Below are 25,600 nucleotides of genomic sequence, written 5' to 3'. Positions count from 1 at the left end.
GCATAATGATATTATCGTGTAAGTTGTGATCTGTAAAAGACGATCGACAAATAACTGCGTCTCATAAATCGAGATGCGATGTAACTTGCATTCATTGTCGTTAATAATAATTGGATATTCGGTTTTTCTTTAATTTTTATGCGATACGCGTGAAAATTAAAAAATAAAAACCAGACTACTGTTAACTTAGTCGTTGGTACCTAACCTATGTGCGTATACGTATACGGTTTAATTCGGTTAAAATTATTAATTATTAAGTTTAATATTATTAAAATAAAATAAAAAAAACCGCGTGTATAACTATTCGACAGATACGAAAAATACGGACATTTTTCTGAATACGTGGGGCTAAAATTGTTTAGTAATTTTATATTTCGTGCTGTACTAAATCCTGCGCAAGTTTGACGTGTTTAAAATTTTAAATAATTATACGATAAAATGCGATACGCGCGTGACGTGTGATTAAAGTTGTACTACAGTGCATCGTCGTCACCTGTGGTATAAACTCCGGTCCCGAAACGCGTCTGATTAACATTTATATCGAACACACATTTATGTACATCATCATGCGCGCGGGACTTCCACCGAGCATAATCCCGAAATGGTGTACTATACACAACGTGTACGATTTTTTTTTTCATTCTGGCGTTTAAAAACATCGTTAAATCGTCGTCGTCCGGTCCACGTCCCTCGGGACGGTTTTTTTTCTCCGACCAATTTTCCTACACGATAACATAATAATATTATTTACAATACGGTTTTTCTCGTTGGGTTAAACCGCGGCGCGGCGGTGAATCGCGAATCGATTTCGAGGGCAGGCTGCGTATTAAATAATAATATAACCTATAGATTATTATCGTAGTTACGAATGAAAACATTGTTGTTTACATAATATTACGATCGAAACAATAAGGGTCGAAGAAGACGCGTTCGCGTCGTTTGATGTACATAATATTATATAGGACGGTTTATCTCGCACACGTATTATACCATTGTAACAACAACAATAATAATAATTGTAAAGATATGAAGGCGGGGGGGGGGTATTACGCACATATTATTGTAATATAATGTTACTGTACGTACGAGGGTGTCCGAATTCTCGGCGGAGAATGTCGGCGTCGTCGTGCGTACAAAGTTTATGTCATATTATTACGACTACGTCGGTTCATAATTCCGATGCCGCCACAGGATTCCTTTAAATGTTAACGGTCGGTCGTTTCCGGAGCAGACAATGATAATAATATATATAATAATAACACATAGTCACATATTACATAGATATGATTATGTTGTGCATATGTCACTCGGCAGCGAAGACGACCTGTTGAACCACACGCGACTACAACTGTTTTAATTAAATGCGTAACGAAAATAATATAATAATAATATTAAAATATTATGTATCATTGTGTATAGACATGTTATCTGGCCGTGCGCAAACGATATTAATATTATTCCAAGACAAACTACGTACGCGTCTACAGCCAATAGACATTGGTAGACACTACAAACACTATTGGTTCACGTCATTACGTTAGTGCAACGCCTTGCTAATTTTATCGCACACGGAGACAGTCGTCCGTTTTCAAACGGTGCCCATATACATACGCTTTTGTCGTCATCGTCAAACGACCCTTGATGAAAACCAAAAACCATTAGGCGATGAAACCGTTCCTTATATAAACTGTGACACTGTCAATAACCGTCGTATAAACATTGCATGCTGCATAAACGCGCTGTTAAGTCACGTTTAGTACAGAGAGAAAATGCAGTATTCGAAGTATTTGAGAGTGGAATTATAATTTCAATGCCTTTGCCATTATTTTGTAGTCGACATTTCCTGATGGTACAGGAGAAATGGAGGGGAAGGGGAGGTCTTTTGGAACTAAAAATCTATATTATATAGTATTAAATAAAATAGCTCGTGATATCGAAGCAATCAACAAGACCGAATGCCACCATAGCAACTTTTAAACTTTTAATTTTTAGAAATGTATAACCTCCTACGTTATTATTTTGCCACCGTTCACTTCTAAAGAAAGTCCAACACTGTAAAATCGTGCGCCTGGTTTTTATGTGTATCTATAAAAATATAGTGTATACATATTAATATATTATCTTCGAGCTCATGGGTCGTTTACCACATTTTCGCAGTATCTACGCAACTATTTAATAATTGCGTAATCGCTAGCGCTGCGAAACGGGTCGACCGTGAAATGTGAATACTGCTGAAAATTTACCTTCAGACCACCCGGTTTAAGTTGTCGACGATCCGGGCTCAAATAAACACTCTGAGAGCAAAAACTTCTTAGCGCGTTTTTATGTATGTTTATACAGTATATATATATTGCAGTTTGATGTTCATCGAAAAATTACAAGCCGCCGTCTTTGCACCGTTTTTAACGAAAACTTATACTATATACACTTTCCCCGTCTCGTTCATCACACATACACGCTTTAGCCACCAACCAGGTCTACGTACTTTCTGGAAAATCGTCACTTAGGTTTAACTTTAATTCCTCATGACTTTCGCAGTGATGCGACCAATCTACTAAGTCGATTATTTTTCCAGTTCAGAATAAGATAAATTAAAATCATATTCCCCACGCCGGCACAGTGCAATGATTACACGATTACCGCCAATCCACTAATCCATAAGGTGAAACTACATTACCGCGTTTTGTGAATGAATCGTAGATCATAACACACGATACCGTGAGTACAGTAAAATATGTTCGATTGATAAGTGACCATCGCGATCATTGGCTTATTTAAGATATCGGGCAATGATGGGCGGATCGGCGAATAAATAAAAATCCAAAGTGTCACTACTGAAGAGTATAATAATAAAAATTACGTTAAACAATTATCGCCGTAGTTTTCCCTTAGCTTCGGATACGCGTACGTATATGCGAACGAAGATCATATAGTATTACGATCCGTGTATTGAGAGAGTGTACCTATCTTGTGGTACGTGTGAGATATTTAATTTGTAACTTCAAGGTGAAATCGTCAAATCTTCCGGATAAAGCCTTTGTTTATGTTTGTAAATCAATTTAAGTGCATTTTTGTGTGTCGCAATATTTCGACGGAAAACACACATACTTGTACATATGAAGAGTACCTCGTATAATCGTGTTGACAGAAATCGAGAGAAAATTCGTGTAACACAGTTTGTTATGCGAGCGCACGCGTGTATGTGGGTGTGTATACATTACGGGTTGGGAGGGGGTGAAGAGTTTCGTGTCGAATACTGGGCCAAATCCTATGGGAGGAATTATCGATATAAAGTCGTTAAACGAAGAACCCACGGCTAAATGTCCCTGGCACTTTCGTTACTGCAAGCCCAGCTCATCAATGTTTGTATGTGTGTATGTGTGTGTGTGGTTGGAAGGGGTCCCAAGTATACAGTGAACAGTTAAGATTATGTATATTTAATGGCTTCGTTATGTATTTTTTCCCTCGCACACGTTCGTAATAATATTATTATCTTCATTATCACGTATCGATTATTAATAAGCCAAAACTAAACACAATATTATGTAATATTAACGATCGTCGCAAAACCATAAAAATGCGCGCTATATATATTATATCCGTTCACATGAAATAATTATGTTCCTCGATAATAAATGTGCTCATTCCGTAATGATTGTTAAAAATATTCTTGATAATATAATGAAGCTTTATCTGTTAAATAACTTTCCGACACCGGCACAACTCTGCAATGGTTTACGTTTTTATACATAAATTAAATGTGTACTCATCTTCGTGAAATAAATTATAACTTTATGAAAACAATACAATTTATAATTCTTTCGTTATAAACATACCAAAGTACCTAAAACCTAAAGGTTTTTGTAAAGTACAACAAACTCAAACAAAACACATTCAAATTTCAAACATCTATTTTAATAATATGTTTCAATTTGATTTTTACAACGTTATTTAAGTAAAAAAAAAAAATAATAATAAATAACATATTGTAATAATATACAAGCTCCCGTGACATTTTTCTAATTTATAATATTAAAATAACTCAAGTCTCAACTCGTTCACTATAACAAGCTAAGCTTTTAGAATGATTTTGTGAATATATTATAATATTGTTACATATGCAGGGCCACTTCAATAGTATTTCATGTACTTTAAGTATTATTGTAACCTAAATACTTCAATAATTGTTATTCATTTGTTATTAAATATCAGTTCAGCGTTGACACGCTACACAGATACACGTTTGTCTGATATACTTGCTCGGTTATAATGGTTTTACGATGATATCGAATTTGTTATACTTTTGCAATATATAGTCATCTAATGCGAATACTGTATCCAATATGATCCAATATAAATCTTCACAACATTATAATAACAAAAGCACCCCAATTTGATTTGTAAATATTCGATTACTCTATCCCACCAAAATCACTAATAATCCTAACGCATATTACCTTTTTCTCCAAATAGTCAACCCATACTGGAAAAATACAAAATCCATTCGCTCACTTAATTACATATTCGCCCCCGTTTTTGCCTAATGAGGATAACCAGAACTATTTGACAAATCAAGTGTATACTAGTTGATCTAGAACAACACATTTTTGAGAATCTAATGGTTGACTATCGGGCTTCAACAATCTATACTCGAAAAAATATAATATAATATAAAATATGGTAACAGTGGTACTGATGGTCTATAGATTCTTAAATAAGTAAAAAATTTTATTTTTATTTTATAATTCACCCCCGTGGACAGTTTAATTTTATTTATCAAAAAATAATACTGGACTCAATGAGCTGTTCAGTGAGCCTGTCGTAACAATTTACTACTCATACCTCCAATTATCGCTACGTCTATACAAAGGGAAAAATTAAAACCTTCAACATATAACTCTCACCATTGATATTGCTGAAGGTCTAGCTAAATTGGGTTATAGGCGTAAAAAAATGGACATTAGTTATATGTTTTTATTCATATAGTTAATTATAATAATAATTAGGAAATACATTCAGTCATTCAGTATGTCAACAGTTGTTATTAGAGTGAATTGTCAAATAAAACCAAGAATGATCCACCACAATGTCACAACTATCGGGATTATGTATACTCGTATACTTCAAACTTCTTTAATCATGCTTCCCGTTGCATCAAGAGTGGAAAACATTATCTTTAAAAATACTGTACCAAGTATAAAAGCAGTCCAGTCAAGTATAACTTCATGGGGTGCTTATATATCAAACTTCAAAAGATGACCAAACTGTAAATCTTTACTCAAGCGCTGAAAAAATAATCATCAAGACCATGATAGTCTATTAAATATACCAACAGTTTAAATTTATATAGAGGTCAAAAAATATATTTTGTTTCAACGTAAACTTATTATTATTATTATTTTCGTAAATAGTTGTGTTGTAAATTGAGAACAGCACTTGAAACTATTTTTTTAAACGTACATAGAACATAAAAAGAAAAAACTGGTATGAAATGTATTTTACGGATACAAAAAGCGTATTATCAGTTTTTTTTTAAGTTTTTTAATAATACCTTAATTATTTGTGTTGTATCGTATTTTTCATTTATTGTAATATTCTTCCATAGACACAACATATATTACAAGTCAGTTTTATTTAATTTTTATCTCAAAATATCCTATTTTTCTATTTTAATTTTGTTAAAATGTATTTTGAAACAAGTGCGTATTATGAATTTGTCATTTCCAATTCTTAGACGTATAAATTTGTATTTCTATACCTATTTTATTATTGAATAAAAATATAATGATTTTTTTAGACATGTCGTTATGACAGACAAAATATTACACAACTATACGTATATTATCCCACATATGGCTAAAATCATTAAACGTGCTGATCTGTTTTAATAACATTCACTTACACACACATACAATATTTAGTATGCTATCGGCGTACCATTTCACCGTTTACGTTTGTCAATTTTATAAACGTATACCTTACATAGTACTGTATTGTGCCACCTAATTTATTTTACATCTTATGAAAATCCACTAGACCAAGTAAAATATTTTCACGCGCCACGCGCACCACTCGTAATTAGTTTAAATTTGCAGACGGGCAATGCGATGAGGCGGCGCCGTATATATTTTATAATACAACAATAAAATAATAATAGTATGTCGCATTTACCTGCATCAACAGCAGCAGCAGCAGCAGCAGCCACTTTGCGTGCATTTTTACAATCTAATAAAAAAAACCGTTCGGTATGAACCGTCTCTGTGTGTTGACATACTTTATGTACCGTTTGCATTCAATAATAACACACAACGGCTTGTTTGCACGCCATATACATGTTTAGGCCGACTTTACGTATTTACATATTAGATTATTCGCGAAAGAATAAAAAACAACAATATTCGTATAGTAAGTATATATAGGTATATATAATAATATAACCGTAGGGTACCGCATGTATATACACATGTCATATGCATAATACAAATACGTTCACTCGCCTAAAATGTTTAGTGTGTGTTTTCATTACAGATTTTCTCCGTGTCGATTCGTATCTGCCCCGTCGAAGAACAACACTGTATTATGTATAATGCGCATGATAATGCATTATCACATTATCGTGCATATGTCGTATTATCGTCTACCCGCGATCAGCCGGTCGCTACGTGTCAGTCGTTGTTCTGCGTGTGTGTCGAAGAGGGTGAAAGACGACAGGTCACTGTGTTTGAGTTTTTCGAGTGGTGGTGGACAGTAGAACGATGTTTGCGACGCCTAATTGTTTAGTATTGACTAAATGTTAAATATTTTTTACTACCACAGCTAGGCGGTTAAAAACACGGCGGTAAATGCCATTTTATCGGATTTTGAGTACGGCCGGAGTATTTTGTAGTAATATTAGTCTAGCCTCTGAAAAATGTCAAGTCCGCCGTACCGCTGATTCTGTAATAATGTTATATACTATAATACCTACTGTATACCGACCGGTGGCGTTTACGACAATCGGTGTAAGACAATATAATGATCAGAGTTTAAATACGACGCACGCTGGCGAGGGTCGTTCCTCGTTTGGTCATGTGTCACGCACACGGGGCCCATTATAATGTTGTGCGTATCGTAATGCACTATAATGTACAGCTGCGACGGCGGGAGAAACGCGTAGCGCCGTCTCGAAGTGGTTGGCGGGTGAGGGGCGAGTTTGAACCGGGCGCTTTTATATACGTACGCGATTAACGGGCGACGAACGAATGGCCTTGTAATAATATATTATATCAACGTATTATAGTTTAATGCGTATATGAGACCATAAACTACAGTTAGCGGAGAAACTTTGTTAACCCGTCGACGGGTGTGCGCTGTATCTTTGTGCGTACGCTTATACGCGACGGTCATCGAAGATTCGTACAGACAGCCGTATAAAACACTACCTTCAAACCTGAGTTCGAACTGCGATTTGACGTCGTTTCTAGCGGATGATGTTCGTGCATACCAAACCGTACCTATTTGCCTGTAATATGCACGCAAGTGCATGTGCAACATATGCACAGATGGATATCTCGCGTGCAAAACTAATTATATAATAAGAGACGCGGTCTGTCGCGTACAGAAAACGTTGAAAATATTTTCAGACCACTGACTTCGCCCGGCTGCAATACTATGAATTCTGACATCTGAATCAATGTTTGTCCTTATTACCACAGTCGAGTACTACCGATTGTCAGTATCGACTAATATTTGTAAATTCACGCCGTACTCAATTTAGTCATCTAATCGAACGATTCGTATATATCTATATATATATATATATATACATACGGCGTATAAGTCGAAAACAGTGAAAGTATTCTTCGATGGGTCCAACGCGTAACAATTATCATAATAATATGAAATATGACGTATCTTAATGCGAGTAAAAAGTAATTTATTTTTTATTATATCATTAAGTTGATTATTCAAATTAGCGAGAACACTTAGTTCTTTAACATTAGGTTAAACTAATAAAGCTGTATATACAGACATATCGTAGATTTATGTTAATTCTAAAATCAAATTCATAATTGAGTTTAAAACTTGTTTTTAAACTCTTTTGTTAAACACTTCAAACAACTTAAGAAGAGATTTGGTAGAAAATAATATTCTAAGACGTATTGTCAAACGTCAAAATATTTTTTAATTACATTATAATGATACTTTCTAATTCAATTAATTTATAAATGTAATAATTTTTCTGCTAAGACTTTTTACGTTAATTATTATTATTTGTTCATAACAGTACCTACTGTTTAATGAACATAAAAAAGTCATTTTTTCGAGATGACCGTTAAAGGTAATCATATTTGTAATAAATTTTTTCAACACTTTTATTCTGTTACTTTACAAAAAAACATAAATGCTAAGTTTAGTGTTAGTTTTAAAAGCAATTATCCTTATCTGATAAAGTTTTATGAAACTCCCTATCAGATGATGATTTATTATTCGAAATGACAATATTCTAATTGTATATACAATACAGTAATACAGTTCAAAAACGTAATAACAAATATTTTTTTTAATGTTACTATATACACCCTCCGGCCAGCATTTATATTAGACATTGACAAGTTTAATATGTACCTTTTGACTGAAATCATCTTAATATTTAAAGATAGGAGTGAAAAGGTAAGAATGCGCATGGAATTGTAATGTCTCATTAATTTTCAGATAACCTCTCCATTAAATTTAATATGAATTAAATAGCTCGGCATATATTATAACATACTTATTATACAGCTAATAATAAACGTAGATATCCACCGCAAAATATTACAATTTATTTATGATAAGTATAATAATTACAATGAAGTTTCCGGTTTGTACTTACAAAAAAAAAAACGAATTATCGACTAGAGAATTCAAAATGAATTATACATACGAAACATATATATTATTAATTGGAAACAGTTTCACATTTTCATATTATATGATAAGTGTGACATGGATATTTAACATGCATTTATATAGTTATAAGATGAATGTTGTTTATAATATTATTATGATGAAATGTAACCTTTAATATTCATGTTCCAATTATTTTAAGCAAGTAATTTTCATTTTATTTTTATGGTTAATTTTTAGCTTTTTAACTTATTCAATTGGTATAATAACTAACTTTCAGTAATTATGAAGGTAGGTAAGCCCACACAAAAGTGTATTTTCAAATTAACGATCTTCATTTCAAAGTTTATTACCAAGCATAAAAATTATACAATGCATACACGTATAACTTAAAATTAAATTAAATTTTAAAAAAGGCTATAGAAATAAAAATTTGTATAATGTTACCTCAATTTCTAATTGTATGAAATAAATATTTAAAATCATAAGTCTATTATGTTTTTAATAAATATAGATACAATTAATTAGTTTAGTTATTCTCAACTCATTTTAAGAGGCTATATTATTACAGTATCGTTATTATTTTTTCGTGCGTTTACTACTATAATACGTCAAAATTAATATAGATAATCGATTTACATAAACGTCACTGATATTTACTATTATCGATAGCGTGTTGCATACTAATTTTGATTTATAGAATATATACATATTTATAATAAATAAATAATGAATGAACTCGAATAGTTTATTTGATAATCGTAGATAGAACACATAATATATGAAATAGTGATTGAGTATAAGTGCATAAAAATAAAGTAAACATCAAGTTTATCTTCGTTTCACATTATATCATTTAACTATTAAAATCAATTTCAACCTCATAAAATAAATTAACATACCTTTACATGTACAATTTTATTGTTTGAAACAGCGAGAAATTAGTGCAAAATATTGTATTTATGATGTCTAAAGGTGGTAATATGACTAAATATGCGTTAATTTTTATTTTATTTTTTGAAAAATAACAACCACAATTCGATAGATTCACAGGATGGTAACACATACAATTCTTTACTGATAGATCTAGGTTTTCAAGAAGAACAATATTTTTATGCAAGAAGGATGATACAGTAATATAAAAACGTAATTCACTTGGTAATTCGAATTTTTTTTTATTTTTATTTTTTTTTTTGTGTGTCTGAGAAATAACTATACACTTAAGTGAGTTGAATGTCGTTTTAGTACGTTGAACCAACCTCAAGAGCCCGCAAGCATACAAAGTGTCATTCTTGATGTCACAAAAGACAAAATACACCATTATTGCCACGATACAGGAAAACTAGTATCATTTTTTTTTTCATAATTTCTGCGCTCAAAAAAAAGTAAATCTCGTTTAAACCGTAACTCAAGTAAGTAACTTGCCACTGTCAAATCCACGCAGATTTGACATGTCTATGAGACCGATCAAAGTTTCACAACACACCAAGGGTGTTTTTCCTTTTTGAAAGTCCGAAGTTTTGAAAAAGTTACACTGAGCTTACTATAAAACTTGGGAGAAGGCGAAAATAAATTACTCCCATTCCTTGTTCCACATTAATAATATCATCCTCGTGTGACCCATCGTAATATGCTTGCCTTAAAATAGTATTATCTTAGTATCTTAAATTCTTAATAATTTCAAAACAACGCTATTCCATATAAATTGTGTAAAATTTAAATATATTTTATAAAAATATGCATAATTTATCATTCAAAATTGTATGTTTTAGTTTTCATTTTTTCCGAGTTTTATTTGTTTATTTGTTTTTTTTTTTAAGGAAAACTTTGTTACGATGTATATCGTGTATAATTATATTCATATATATATATATATATATTTATATATAAACAGAGAGAGAGAGAGAGAGAGAGAGAGAGAGAGAGAGAGATCCATTAAATTATATTCTTTGGTTTCAGGGAAAAAAAATTATCCATCCGGTCAAACGATTATAAAAGAAATGTTAAAGTAGGTATAGGTATGTAGTTGATCTGTTGCAGGTACACATATTATTATTATTATTATTATTTTTTTTTTTTTTGTATTTCGTATTTTGATTAATGAAATATTGAAGTGGCATGCGCACACACATTGTATACTATGACCAGACAATAGTAATAATAATAAAAAATACTCGACACAGATAAGTATAGTTTTGTTCCCCCACAGTAACGTTAATTATTATAAATCCTATAGGTTCTTAAAACATAAAATATTGGTGTTATCAGTAAATTGATAAAAAATTTTCCTCGTCCCATCAAAATGTATTTTATATCTACTATCAATATCTAGGCGGACAATGAGCGTAAACACATTTCATAATAAACATGTATACAATGTAAGAGATATATGACACTTTTGAAACAATTCTAAAGACTGAATAAATACAAAAATACTATACATATATTGTGGCTTTCATTTTGTCGTTATATTTTAGTAATTTAGGAGAATCAAAAACGCACGTGCACATTGTCTGTGTAACCACTATGCATAGCATAATATATACGACTGATGCAGGAACACGAAAAACATTTTTGGCACTTGTCTCGCACTCCCTTATCACACACCGTTTCCGAAATACGAGCGCGACCCATAACCTTTTTTTACGCCACATACAACAAACAATTCAAATAATTCATTTTAGTAATTAATATTTCGTTTCTGGGATAAAAAAATATTAAATACATATTATACACACAAACAATTACATTTTTTTATTTTTTTTTAAAAATGTTAAACTTTATTGGTAGGTTAATATTAAATCTCAAACGTAACTTTGAAATAAGTACAATACAAAAAATAGTGAAGCGAATTAGTTGTATACGGCATTTTATATGACTTTATGGTGGATTATAATCAGACACTGTGGACCTGCATGGTAGATTTAATTAATTTAGTAATTTTACGTAAATTGCAAGTGCCCAAACAAACTTTGAAAAATATTAGTATTAATATTACCCAATTGAGAAGTTAAAAATAACAAAATTTGTGATCAAATGTGTTATGGCAAAAGTTGGTTCTGGTGCCATAACAACTTACCCTTTTTATATTTCACCATCGTCCCACATTAAATTCCAATGAACTGTTATCTAATAGGTCCTGCAGCAACTTAAAAAATCGGGTATAAAACCTAGTAATGAAGTGTCAAAGATACTGGTTTACTTACAATAGGTAATGATTAACCGTTATTCATTATAGGGTTTTGAATATTAGTTTGCAATATCATTAAACGATAAAATCGATAATTTAGCCTATGCAAAACATACAAATAAAATATCATTATATCTAAAGTAATTGTACGGAATCATAATAAATCATGAAATATGAACTGTAAAATGCTCAAAAATCTAGGACATTAAATAATTTGGTCTTAATAACTTTTTAAAATTGAATCGATAAAAAATAAATATTTTTTCTTTTCCAAAAAATATTTATTTTAAAACGATTCAATTTTAAAATAGTTAATAAGACCAAATTATATATTGTCCTAGATTTTTGAGCTTTTTACCGAGAAATGTATTGATTTTACAGTAATATATTTTTTTTCAGTAAACATTTTTTACGTTATCAAAATCTTCAATATTTCATAAAAGAAAACATTTATGGATTTGGAATTTTATCAATATACCTACTGCTAAAAAGTTATTTTCGAATTCCATTATTTCACGTAAGAAACAACTAAAGAAAATATAAAAAAATGAGTGCGAGAGAGGTTTTAATAAATTTGATTTAAGTTTTTTTCTTATTAAATATTTTGTTGCAGCTCAGAGCATATAGTTCTAATCACATCTGATCAGTGCTAAATAGTAAATCGGCTTCCATCTTGAATCGCTTATCGAATGTGATGATTTATCACTGCGTTAAAATGTATTATAAATACATTGCTATACTACGAAAAGGTAAGCTAAGCAATTTGTGTGCTCGATATCCGGCTTATATGTGTCCTGGCGGCTTTTCCAATTTAAAAATGCAAATATTTTGTGTAAAACTTTACTACATACGTGTAATTGCTGATTTTATATTTTAACGTTTGGAAATTCACATTTATTATGTTTTCTAATCATTCTTAGTTGTTTGTAAAATAAATACATATATTATAAATAGGATGTCCCACAAAGATTTATTATTTTACGTGGTAGAAGTAACGCAAACTCCATTATACCATTACTTTAAATTAGTAAATACTCGTGGGATCTGTATATTTTTCTCTATAATATAATATGCATATAAAGGTGTATGTAGTATGTCTGCGTAGTAGTATTTAATGTTATGATTTTAATAAAAAGCCATTTATGAAACAATCAATTTAATCTCAATGGTGAATAGAAAAATAAATATGAAATATTTTCAAATAAAGTTTTTGATTTATTTGAAAAAAAAAGAACAGACTATAAATAATTGTTATTTTTTGCTTTCTCTAATATATTAAATATATAGCAGTAATTTATTTTGTAAATATTGATAATAATTATCAGACATATTATTTAATATTAGGTACTTATTAATTGTTTGAAGCAAAATTATTTTATTGGACCAACTTCGTGATAAATATTTAAAACCGCTATATACTATTAATATGCAATAAAAAACGAAACTCCTAAACGCATAATTCTGGATATACTCATAGAGATTACCAAAGGATATATTTGGAAAATATATAAAAAAAATATTTTACAGGAAACGTGCCGATCTCTTTTAAGAAAACTAAGATTATTGCAATAATTAAATTCGGTAAAAACAAAAGTGAAGCAAAATGTTATCGACTTATCGTGCTATTTACTTTTTAAACAATTTTTACAATCTACTTGAGAAGATCATTTACAATAGGATTAAGTCCCAGTTAATTTTGACCCAGCATAGACAAAATATTACCAAAGGAACAAACTGGTTTTCGTCCGGGAAGGTCATGCTATAGACAAGTTAAACCTCTTAACTCATTTATCAAGTGTAGTTTCAAAAAGAAACTGAATACATGAGCGGTCATTAAAGGCTTTACAGCTGTGTACAATACGATATGTCGAAATGGATTGCTGCTAAAATTTGGTCAAATTACCTAACCTAACGTAGACGAATTGAAAAGGACTATTAGAAATAAACGCTGCCCGTCATCTGTCTGAATTTAAAAAAAGTGCGATTCATTCTTATATTTATGTACATTTTTAGCTATTTTATACTTTATAGTTTTTTTTCATTTAAATTTTACCTGTTATATTAATTATTATTACTACTTAGATTAAAATAATATAAACAAATATAATAAGCATAAGTGAAAGCCTTGATTATTTTCTTCATATTAACCACGATACAATATTTAATTACATTTGATAAGGTTAATTCCTTAATAAATCACGAGTGAAGCAGTACTTAAATATTCCAATGATCAAATACAATGTATTACTAATTCGTTATCATTGTTCTTTGGAGCTATACATAATTAATTAATGTATGAAATATAAAAGTTGTATTACGCAAGTCGCATTTTACCAAAGTGACACAAACATTAGATATTTATAATAATAAGATGAAATTTAACGTATTACTGCATAAATAATTAAAACTTACTAAGACGATGCACATTACTAATGTGAACCCTTTTTATTAAAAATTATAATATCATTTTTATGTGAATAGTAAAAATATTAAGTATATCTAGTACCTACATTATACACAAACATATTTTTAGAAAAGCAATTAACTACTTTTTAATTTAAAAAAAAATCAACCAATCATTTAACAATTTTTATTTGTAATATATAAAATATTTAATACATTAAATAAGTTTGCATAAAAATGAAATATTAATCTACTAAGTTTTTAGTGAAAATATGAAAACATGTTAGGCTTAAATTGTTGAAAAATAACATGATGATGTGACAAGAGGGTGATAATGCGACCCAACTGTTTTTCTCTACTGAATTATATTGACAATCTTTTTATTTCCATAAACGTTGTTTGTGTAAAAAGTGATGTCATGACATGTAAAAAACGCTTGTCATGGCAAATACGTTATGTGTGAAGTAATAATCTTAAACATCATAACAAGGCCATTAGAAAACCATATTTTTTTTTTCTGAACGGATGTGTTTAGTTAAAAATTTGTAATTAAAACATTTTAAATAATCATAGATAATATTTAAATAATACATAGGTTATTTATTTATAGGCTTATAAATCATTTTGTGCGAGTTTTAAAGTTGTGAAGTTATAATTTTTTTTATAAAAAATACATTTTAATTATATTAAAAATATTTTTTCAAACCTCGAAAATGCAAACAAAACATCACATTATTAAAGGTTTACCTAGTCACGTTTTCTTCGGTATACTAACGACAAGTATTAAGTTCTAAATTATAAAATAAGAAATGAACGAAAAGAGAAATCGTTATAGTACTGCGTAGACTCAAATATGATAAAACAATAACAACTGTCAAGGAAAAATAATTGCACGGAATTTAATATATTTAATATATTATTTGGGCAGGTACTAATTGAAATAATTTAATAAAGTTTGTTTTTATTAATACCATATATTGTTATGAACATATAAAACAAATGTATGTATACATGGAGTTCCGTATAAAACGCGTGCGTATATTATAACATAAAAAGAAAAATATCGCCTATTTACAGAATTATTATAATATGTAATGTACACAAGTATGTATAGTGTACTTGGTACTTTAGCAACATTACGGTCGTATACATGTTTACAAGTTGTTTTTACCGTAAAGTTGTCTATTCCATTGTCACATATTGTATTATACCCGTGGAGGGTTATATTACTTATGTAATAGGATAACAAAAAAATATTAAAATATTATAGCACTTCATATTGTATGTTTATATATTATTTACGTAACGACGTAAGCGGATAAGTATTAGTGGTTGTTTTTCTAACAAAATAACTTTCAATCATAGTAAATATCATAATTTTTTGTGTTAATATTCACACTAGAAAAAATCATAGGCGTGAATTATAACTTGAAAACACATACTCGTAGCTTTATAACATGATATATCTATGTATGGAATCGACGACATGCACTTCACGATAGAATTAAATAATTTAAAAAAAAAATCTATTAGCGAATTCGATTTAAAAAAAAAAATTTATTAATACAATTTAATAGTAAATGAGCACACTTTTTAACGAACTAACTTGACCGCGTTTACGCTCATAGACGGAATCATATCGTGATAATCACCAACGTGATAAACGTTTGGACTTCCTAAAAAAATAGGGTTTACAACCGAAAGCTGTAACTTTTGTTGAATACAATTTTCAATAGTTTGCCGAAATAATAGTAATATTTACTCTTCACTTGGAACGTTAGACGTACGCGCGTAAATTAGTATGGAAGATGACCGTAAATGAACTCACATATTTTGATACCGGCGTATAGTGTAGGCAATTTAGCTACGTCGGTATGTAGGTGGATAAAACGTTGTAAGAATATCAGCCGAGAATATAAAACCCAATGCCATTGTACGATAAGATTCAACAAAATGCTAAACACGTGAAATTATTCACCCTTTTGTGATTAATAACCGACATCGGTAACAAAAGGTATGGTTTACGTTTGAAACGGCTTACCTGTTCACTGGTCGTGGTAGCAAGACGGTGATACGGTATCCAATTTCGCGGATGGAAAACGGACACGGTAAAACGATCGGCGACCTCCGAACTGAAACAAAAACGCACACACGTACCGACAGCACTCGTTAGTTGAGAATTTTCACAGTGTCTCTAGGTTTTTAACGAAGTATATATTATTTATGATTATTATTATATTGTCTTCGTACGTGACGCGAAATATTCGGCGGCGGCGTCGTCGTCGGTCACGACGATATAATATAAAACACCGAAACGGAAAAAAATAACAACGAAATCACGTGAACGTCAATGCCGCAAATCGTCGGGCGGCGATTACGACGGACGGCACATCGAACGACGGTCATCAACAGTCGTCTAGCGTACCCGGCACACTGGTGGCGGTGGGCGGAAAACGGTCGCGGAGAGCGGCGCGTTGCGGCGATCTTGCAAGGGTGGCGGCGGCGGATAGAGAGCGCGCCCGAGTTGTGCTCGTATATATTATAACGATGGTAATAGTAATAATATAAAATATATAATACACGAGTCTTGGCGACGACAGCCGACCGTCTTCGCCGCCGCCCGGACGACGGCACACACGGTTTGGGCACCACGTTTCCGCTGTTAATTATTAACACAATTATTGTATTGTTATTACATTTTTGGTTGATGTCACTGCGAGTCCAAATTAGAGACACGAATAGAAGTCGCTGTCCTTGCGTTTGAGTCGTTTTAGACGAGCGCATTGAAAATATAAACAGTCGGGTTATAACACTGTGATAAAGACTTGTACAATAGTAACACATTAGGTATTGTAAGTGGGAAAAATTCTGTTAAGACGGTCGCAGATTTTTTTTGTTTTAACTGAACTGTTTACAAGTGTTTAGATGATGACATATAATTTTTTTCATATTTTTATATTCCGGTTCGAAACATAATAGATGATATTATGTTACCCTATGATTGTATACTATTAGTGAAAAATAACTGAGGTTGACAATTTATTCTTTTTCTGATACATAGAAAATGTATTTATATTGAAATAATATTTTCCCTTTGACTCACTCATTAGTTCGTTATTTGTAACTAATTATATAGTATATAATTTGTCTTTAGATTGCTTATAATGATCCTAGTGATATAACAAAAAAACAAAATGTACAGTGTAACCAACATATACTCGTATGTTAGGTTGGCGGTAGATTAAATAGCACATTACTTTGACGAATCTTAGAAAAAGAATAACCAAATAATAATAAAAAACGATTTTCTGTAGTATAATACTATTATGATCCAAACACTAACCTAACTCCGAGGTTAGGTAATGTGTATTTGGAAGACGTCTTCAGGAAGTTTATGTTATTACGAATATCTCATTTGATAAACGGAGAGTCATACCTATTCATTTATTTACGATTTTGAAGTTTTCGATCAAAATGAATGATTTTTCGGTATCAAATATAAACGTCAATAATTGTAATAGATGCAAAAGTAAACTCGACAAATCGTCAATGGAATGAAAATCAAAAATGTAAGCTTTATTTTTTCCTTGCGGACAAAAAACAAAATAATAATTATTGTGCATGATAATATCATCGTATCAATCACGAACGGCGGTTCCAATTGGTTAACATACCGTGTACGGTATATGGTTCCAATCGATTGATATATCTTACATGGTATAGTTAATGACATGGTTGTGAAAATCAGTGTCATAAATATGCATACAATACTGTACAAACACAGCGCACGTAAATATAATCGAATTACTTCTAAAAGAGAAACAATCCCATCTCAAAATCTGCGTACTGTCGAAGAATCAATTAAAATGTGTAGGCATGTTTAGAATAAGATATAATAATTATAATATAAACTCATCAAGTAAATTTATAATTACAGATAACAAATATACTGAATTTCAACCAATTAATAACGCCGAAAATACTGTTTAGATACTTCTAGACCAATTTTTAAGTTAAGTTTGGTCGACATACCATACCAGTAATGAGTTCTACCATTGCGCGTCGAAGATAATTGCATACGCGTCTGCGAGCGCATTTATTTAACGATTCTGATAGCTGAAAATTTCTGCTCAATATTTTGTCGAAAATACGGACGTTCGCTTAAGTGTATTTATTTATTTTATTTACCGTTTTTTTTTTTTTTGTTTTCTTTTTTTTTTACGTTTTCCTCATATAATACCTCTCGGAGTACAATCTGTATCCACTTGGTAATCTATATAGATGTGCTAAATGAAACATTTGGAGCACTTTTACCACTCTAAAAAGTTTTTACCGAAATAATAAACACATCGTTGTGAGACAAATAGCTTTGTTGCTCCGCTCGGCATACAAAGCAACGTGCGTACATTTGTCGTCTGTATAAAATACATACTATAGAAAATAGACGGACATTGTAGGAAATAACTTTCCGTTTTGTTCTTTTTCTTGTTTTCGTCCTTTTATTCAATGATATATTTTATTGATCGCCAACATGATGAATACATACACAATGGGTACCTACGTTTGCGGCTGATCAACAGACCAAATGATAACCGCGTTATTCGGATTGTGTGTCACTGGGAAAATCTGCGTATATACGCCACGACAATTTAATATAATATGCTCAGGCTCAGTTTATACAAAACCAGATAGTGCACTTTCCATAATCCATAAAGTGTAAAAAAAAAAGTATTTTAACTCGGAACAGTGTGAATGGGTAAAATATATAAAAAAAATATTATTTTTTTTCAGTTATGTCATCGTGGGTAAACAATGTCTCGAATCACGGGTGAATATAATTAACTAGATAAATAACTACCTAATGATAAGATATGAAGTTTTTATTCGTCATCACTCTAAAAAGGTTTAATAATTGGCTTTTATAAAAAATAAAAATATAGAAAATAAATTTACTAATGATATTAATGACTAAATTAGTTCATATAATTATAGCATAAAAACATAGCTGATCATTTGCTACTAATATGTATATTAATTACATATTAAAAACGGTGACAATTACAGTTCTAAGTACTCACTCGACCAATATATATATTATATAATTGAAACTCAGCAATTTGATTTATTCTCCATTTGTGTTTCAATTTCCAGTTGTGCGCGAAACTAGTAAATATTGTCGATTGATATAATATAGAGCTCATTGTAGATTTATCCATTTAGGCTTTCTACGCTATAAAACGTAATATTTTACATCGTTCTATGAAATAACGCTGAAATAACATCATACATTTTTTTTTTTAAATAAAAACTTGAAATTTGTGAACATTCATTTCTAGACTAAATACAAAATATTCAGAAAAATTTGTTTGAAACCAACATGAATTGAATTCTGGTTATTTTTGTTCATTAAATTAAAACCGTTATTGTATGGAAATATATTTGAAGGCATAAAATAAAAAGAAATGTATAGTTTTATTACGAAAAATAAATAATATTAAAATAAAATAATAATGAACGTAAAAAAAATTTGTAAAACAGTAATTATATGTAAGAGCAATATAAAAAAATCAAATAAATTATTAACCCACAACAGAATGTTCCATCCAAAGCAATAGAATAGCAAGCTGACGCCACAGAGAACTTTGATACTATCATTAAAAGTGATTCCATGAGCTCAATAAAAAGGAGTTGTAAATAAAACTAACACCAATAACATTGACCGAAAATACAAATCCGTTTCTGGAATTCAACGAGTGGAATAAATATACACTCAGAATGTGTTACCGACCTCACTAACACGTATTATATTGTGATGTGCATAATAACAGAAAAGAAAATTACTATAAAAAAAATCCAATCAAATGAAAAAAAAGATATAGCTTAAAAATATGTTAGTGAAAAATGGTATTGGTGAAAATAACACGAATTTTGACAAACGGTCTGATAGAACTTAAGCTGAACGAAAAAAATGGTAATCATTCCCCCTAAACCCTATCCCAATACACACACAAAATAAAATAATAACAATGAGAAAGTGTATTAAGCGATGAAAATCGAACATGGAGACTAGAAAATCAACTAAAAATAAAAATCTATACCTAATATAACCATTAAGCTGTATTATAATAATATATAATAATGTGGCGAAGTCATGTAACAAATTTTATTTTTTTCGTACTATAAATAAATACTGATTTAAAAAATAATAATTTAAAAACATCAATGAAATAAATTTTAAAAACTCTTAGCTAATTTATATAGTATATGTTATACTTACTAATACATAGTAATATATAATACCACAAACACAGTCGTGTTGAATATTAGTTTCATGTTTTTGCCAACAAAGAACATAATATTTTTATACAGTTTATTTATTATGATTTAAAATTAATATTTATTTCAAAGTTATTTCAAAAAAATAAAATAAGTTGCCTTCTATTATATTTATTTATAAGTAATTTCATATTATCTTAGTGAATGTGTATTGCTCGTTCGATTTCAATAATGGTGAATAAAAAAATGCACGTATTCTTCGTGAGTGATCGATTTATAAATCTAACATTTAACCTTTTCTATATTCACATCGACAGTCAAACTATATTCAAATACATTGTAAACTACATCAAAAGTTAAATTTAGTTGTTCACTAACATTTAATAGTTATGAGTGTTATAACTTATGACTAAGGCTGGGATTTGTATGTAAATATATATTTTTACTAAAACATGATACATTAAGTATTGCAAATGATAAATTCATTTCATGTGATTTGCAATAAAACTTGTATTAAGTAGTGAAAATATCTTTATATTTTATATTTTTAAAATTAAATTGATTAGAAATTAAAAACAATTAAATGTATATTATTCAAAAATTATTTAGAATTTAATTTTAATTTTACACGTTAACACAATTTTAAATTTTTCTTATTACATATTTTTTATTTCGGCTACATATTTTGGCCATTTTAATTACATATATATGTACATATTTTTGGTTTTTTATTATATATAAATCCCAGCCCTACTTATGACACTACCTATTTCAAATTATTCATATACGCACATCAAAATTACTCGCCAAATTTAATTAAAAACGCAATTCAGAATTTAATACAGATTACTAGCTACGGCATAATTATTTATTAATACGCTACTAAAGTAGACGTTATTTTTTTTAGATAAATATTTATTATACTTAATTTTTTATTAATTTTAAATAATTATTATATACATTCATATTATAAAAATACTATTAACATCATCCAAAAAAGTGTTTCACATCTGAAATTTTATATTATCGGGTAATAGATATTATGTGCAATAGAGGGAAAGCTTTGAGCTTATCAAAAGTTGTTGCGAACATCATTAATTTGGTAACGTGTGTATTTTACAGCCTTTATAGTTTGAACATCAAACACATATGAGCAGCGAATTGTGGCATTATTTGAACGTATAAACATCAAGTTGACCTGTCGATACTCGATAATAATTTTAATTATATACTTCATCAAGAAGAATATCTATATAATGTGAAGTTATACAACATTATCATAGTTTGAGATTAATAACTTAATCTATGTATTTTTATAACAAAATAACTTCAATATTCTTACAATCGCCATCAAATCTTGACATAATATAAATATTAAAAAAATAACCGTAAGAAATAAGTCTTGTGTAATTATAGAATATTTAAAACCACCTTCAAAAAAACCACTTTGTTATAAAAAATTTACCAATAAAGTTATAGAAACGGTTGAGTTAAAAATGTCAAGAAACGAGTGATTTTTCTAGAACAAAAATGCATACAATTTTCCACTTAAATATACATTTATGAAAATTTACTACACTTAAAATAAAAAATAAAACCATAAATATTGATAAGACTTAATTAAATTGATAAACACTATTAAATGAATGAAATAAATTGAATAAATTATAACGGTAGATATACTAACTAAAAACATAATACTATCATAATAGTTTATTTGTTTTACTTGCTATATACAATTTTAAGGTTTTTATTACTTAAGATTTTTTTTTCTAATGTCAGGCTAGGTAAGACAACTGTATTTTATTTTACCTTTACTTTTAGTATATATACGCAAGTATTATGTGTCATAAAACATAATGAAAATGTATGCAAAGCATAGTGTACAACAATAAGACGTATAATATACATGCACTGTTTATTGAAACGTTTCAGTTCGTAATAATTTTAAAAATATTATTTTAACTGGAAATTGTAATAATTAATAAGCCTGATCAACTTAAACGAGATTATATTCTACGCATAAATGATTCGTACATTGTAATATTATAGAGCTGTTGTAACGACATTTCAAAGAAAATTTAAATGTATCGAACAGTTGTGTATACGAGCCGCTAACTGATAGGTTCAACATGATTCGGAGGACTGAACGTTTTGTATTATTACCATAGTCGTCATTACTATACATAGACGATATCAACTACTGTGTGGAAGTAAGTTCATCATCTTTTCAGCGCAATCCGATGTAATTGCGTTAATAACCTAAACCCAATGTTTATCGAAATTTATAAGAGTATTGTAGCTGTGTACAATAAATGGACGTCACCATCCAGAAACGATTTAAAACCTGTTTTTTCAAACTACAACTATATAATATGATTATTTTATATACAAATTATAATATAACTGAATACGTACCAAATTCACCACTGTATCTATTATGTAAATTAATTCAGATTAACAGTTTAACAGTTTGCTTTAATGCGAAATTTGAACTGGAACCATTTGTATTTAAATGATTGAGCGATTTGTGATGGGAAATACTGACGACACTTCAACACACATACTGGGATATGACAACCACAAAGCTATTTGATTGTGATTAGAGTACAGATTTTAAAGGCGTTTGATTTGTTTTCTACTAATCGAATCAGCCGTTAATATGATTAATATAATGTAAAATAAAATAAGTACATGATTTTATTTTGTTTGTTTTAGAGTTTATTTTTATAATTAATTCTAAATCTTTGGTTATCTGAACTGCTTTTTAAGAACTTAAAACAATAAAATTACAGTGTATTATTTATTAAAAAAAAAAAAAACAGACAAATGTGTTTTATGTGTTTTTCTTTTTCAATTTTTAAATTAAATTGAAATTGGATAACTATTGTAAAACAATAATTGAATTTTAAGTTGAATTTATCTAGACATATTATATACCTAAGTATATTTTATAATAACACCCTAATAAACAAAATTTAATTTAAAAATAAAAATAAATTTCTAAAGATTTTTAGTGTTTTATTATTCTATAATATTTAAAATGTTTTTTTCTATAAATATTTATGTATTTTATTTTACTTAAATATATTTTCTAAAACCATAAAATTATGATTAAATTAAATACAATTATTCACACAAAGATATTAAGATATTTTTTTTGTAGCTATTATCATTCAAAATATTAAATAAAACAAAAATTACATTTTTTACGAATAAACATAATATATTAATATACGTATATAATATACGCAATCTGTTTAACATAAACTTATATTAAATTTATATATTTTATGATTAACTACAGTCTGCAGTATGATAGATTCATTTTTTTGAGTATTTAAGCTGGTGACCGCTATTTATAATAACGAATGATCCGAAAGTCATTACAAGAAATAATTTTACCAAGTAGTAGGTACAAAAAGACACGAATTTTGACATTTATGGAACACGCCTGTTTTCAATGATATGATTTATGTAGGTAAGTATATTTCGTAATAATGAAAAATAATAATTTTAAACGGTCTTTAAATCTATTAAGGTAAACTCCAATCCAGTCAGAATTGATTTCTAAGAACAATGATTTGTTTATTAAATACAAAATATATAGCAGTGATAGACAAAAATACTACATTGAAGCGAGGAAAGTGAGAAAGTGATATGAGTGACCGACATTAAGTCTTTGATCCTCATCCGGCATCTTTTGGATTGTACAAAGTTTTAACCACATTATCCTTTGAAAACTATTAAAAATAAAAACATAGTATAAGCACATAATATTTAAAACTGTTAAATTTATGCAGGTTCATAAGCTTTAAGTATTTTAATTTTTATCTTTTATACAATTATGAATTCATTAGTATATATTTATTATGCACATAATTTTGATTTATTTTAAACTGTAAACATAAAACATATTTATACTCAGTACATGAATAAATGAACACAATATTATAATTTTCTAAATAATTTGTGATTAAAGATAATACCCCTAAATTATTCAAATTTGTGGAATAAAAATAACAAAAATAAAATTAATACCTATTTTCAATAATATAATTTTTAAATTACCTATAAATAGTATAAATATTTTAATAAAATGCACTTTATTTATTATTTTTTTTATTAAAATTAAGAATTTTCATAATGCTAATATTAAAAAATATTCAGACTTAATTACTTAACTATATTAAATTTATTACAGTATATTTATAATTGAATTGAGTAGAAAAAGAATGCTCAGCATTTGACGATTTATTTTTTTTAACATAATACACAAAGACTATTAATAATATGTTCATTTTTTAAATTTATTTATTGTCATATAGTTTTCTTAATTTAAGTTATATTCAATTTTACAAACTGATATTTTTTGGTTTTTTGAAATTCTTGTATATTTTATGTTAGAAATTCTATTGGTAATAATTTGATTTTCATAATATAATGATTAGTGAGTACCTATAGATAATGGAATATTAAAATTTAAATGTCTATAGCGCTTAAAAAAGTAAGAGCATCACATTTTCACATGTCAGTATGTAACCAATTGTGTTTGTTTATTATACTACAAAACTCGCATGTACACTATGCACAACTTACTTTATAATATGAAGATTATTATTATTATTTATTTTCAAAGACTTACATGAACTAAACTAATTTAAAATCGTAAACGAAATTGGAGTAAAAAAATTATATTTCAATAAAACTATATGCTTTAGATTTGTTGCTTACACATATTAGTTATTATAGCAACGACATAGTTGTTTATACTTTTTTATCATGTGAATTATAAAGTACATTAATTCTTATAAAGAAATAAATATAAGGTTAAGAATAACGGATTTTGAAATTTTTCAATAA

At 28.9% G+C, this 25,600-nt stretch overlaps 1 protein-coding gene across 3 annotated transcripts in view; it reads right to left on the bottom strand.

Moving 5' to 3' along the window:
* Positions 1-16,883, bottom strand: part of LOC113549843 (leucine-rich repeat-containing protein 24-like) — a 291,653-nt gene extending 274,770 nt beyond the window's left edge. For all 3 annotated transcript variants that reach the window (XM_026951329.2, XM_026951320.2, XM_026951337.2), the window contains exon 1: positions 16,503-16,883. The gene's annotated coding sequence lies outside the window, so the exon portion shown is untranslated. The remainder of the gene's footprint in view (positions 1-16,502) is intronic.
* Between the last annotated feature and the right edge of the window lie 8,717 nt (positions 16,884-25,600).

Source organism: Rhopalosiphum maidis, chromosome 4, assembly GCF_003676215.2.
Source record: "Rhopalosiphum maidis isolate BTI-1 chromosome 4, ASM367621v3, whole genome shotgun sequence".
Lineage (NCBI taxonomy): Eukaryota > Metazoa > Arthropoda > Insecta > Hemiptera > Aphididae > Rhopalosiphum > Rhopalosiphum maidis.
The sequence above is the reverse complement of the archived record's forward strand: the minus strand, read 5'-3'. Positions and strand labels throughout refer to the sequence as shown.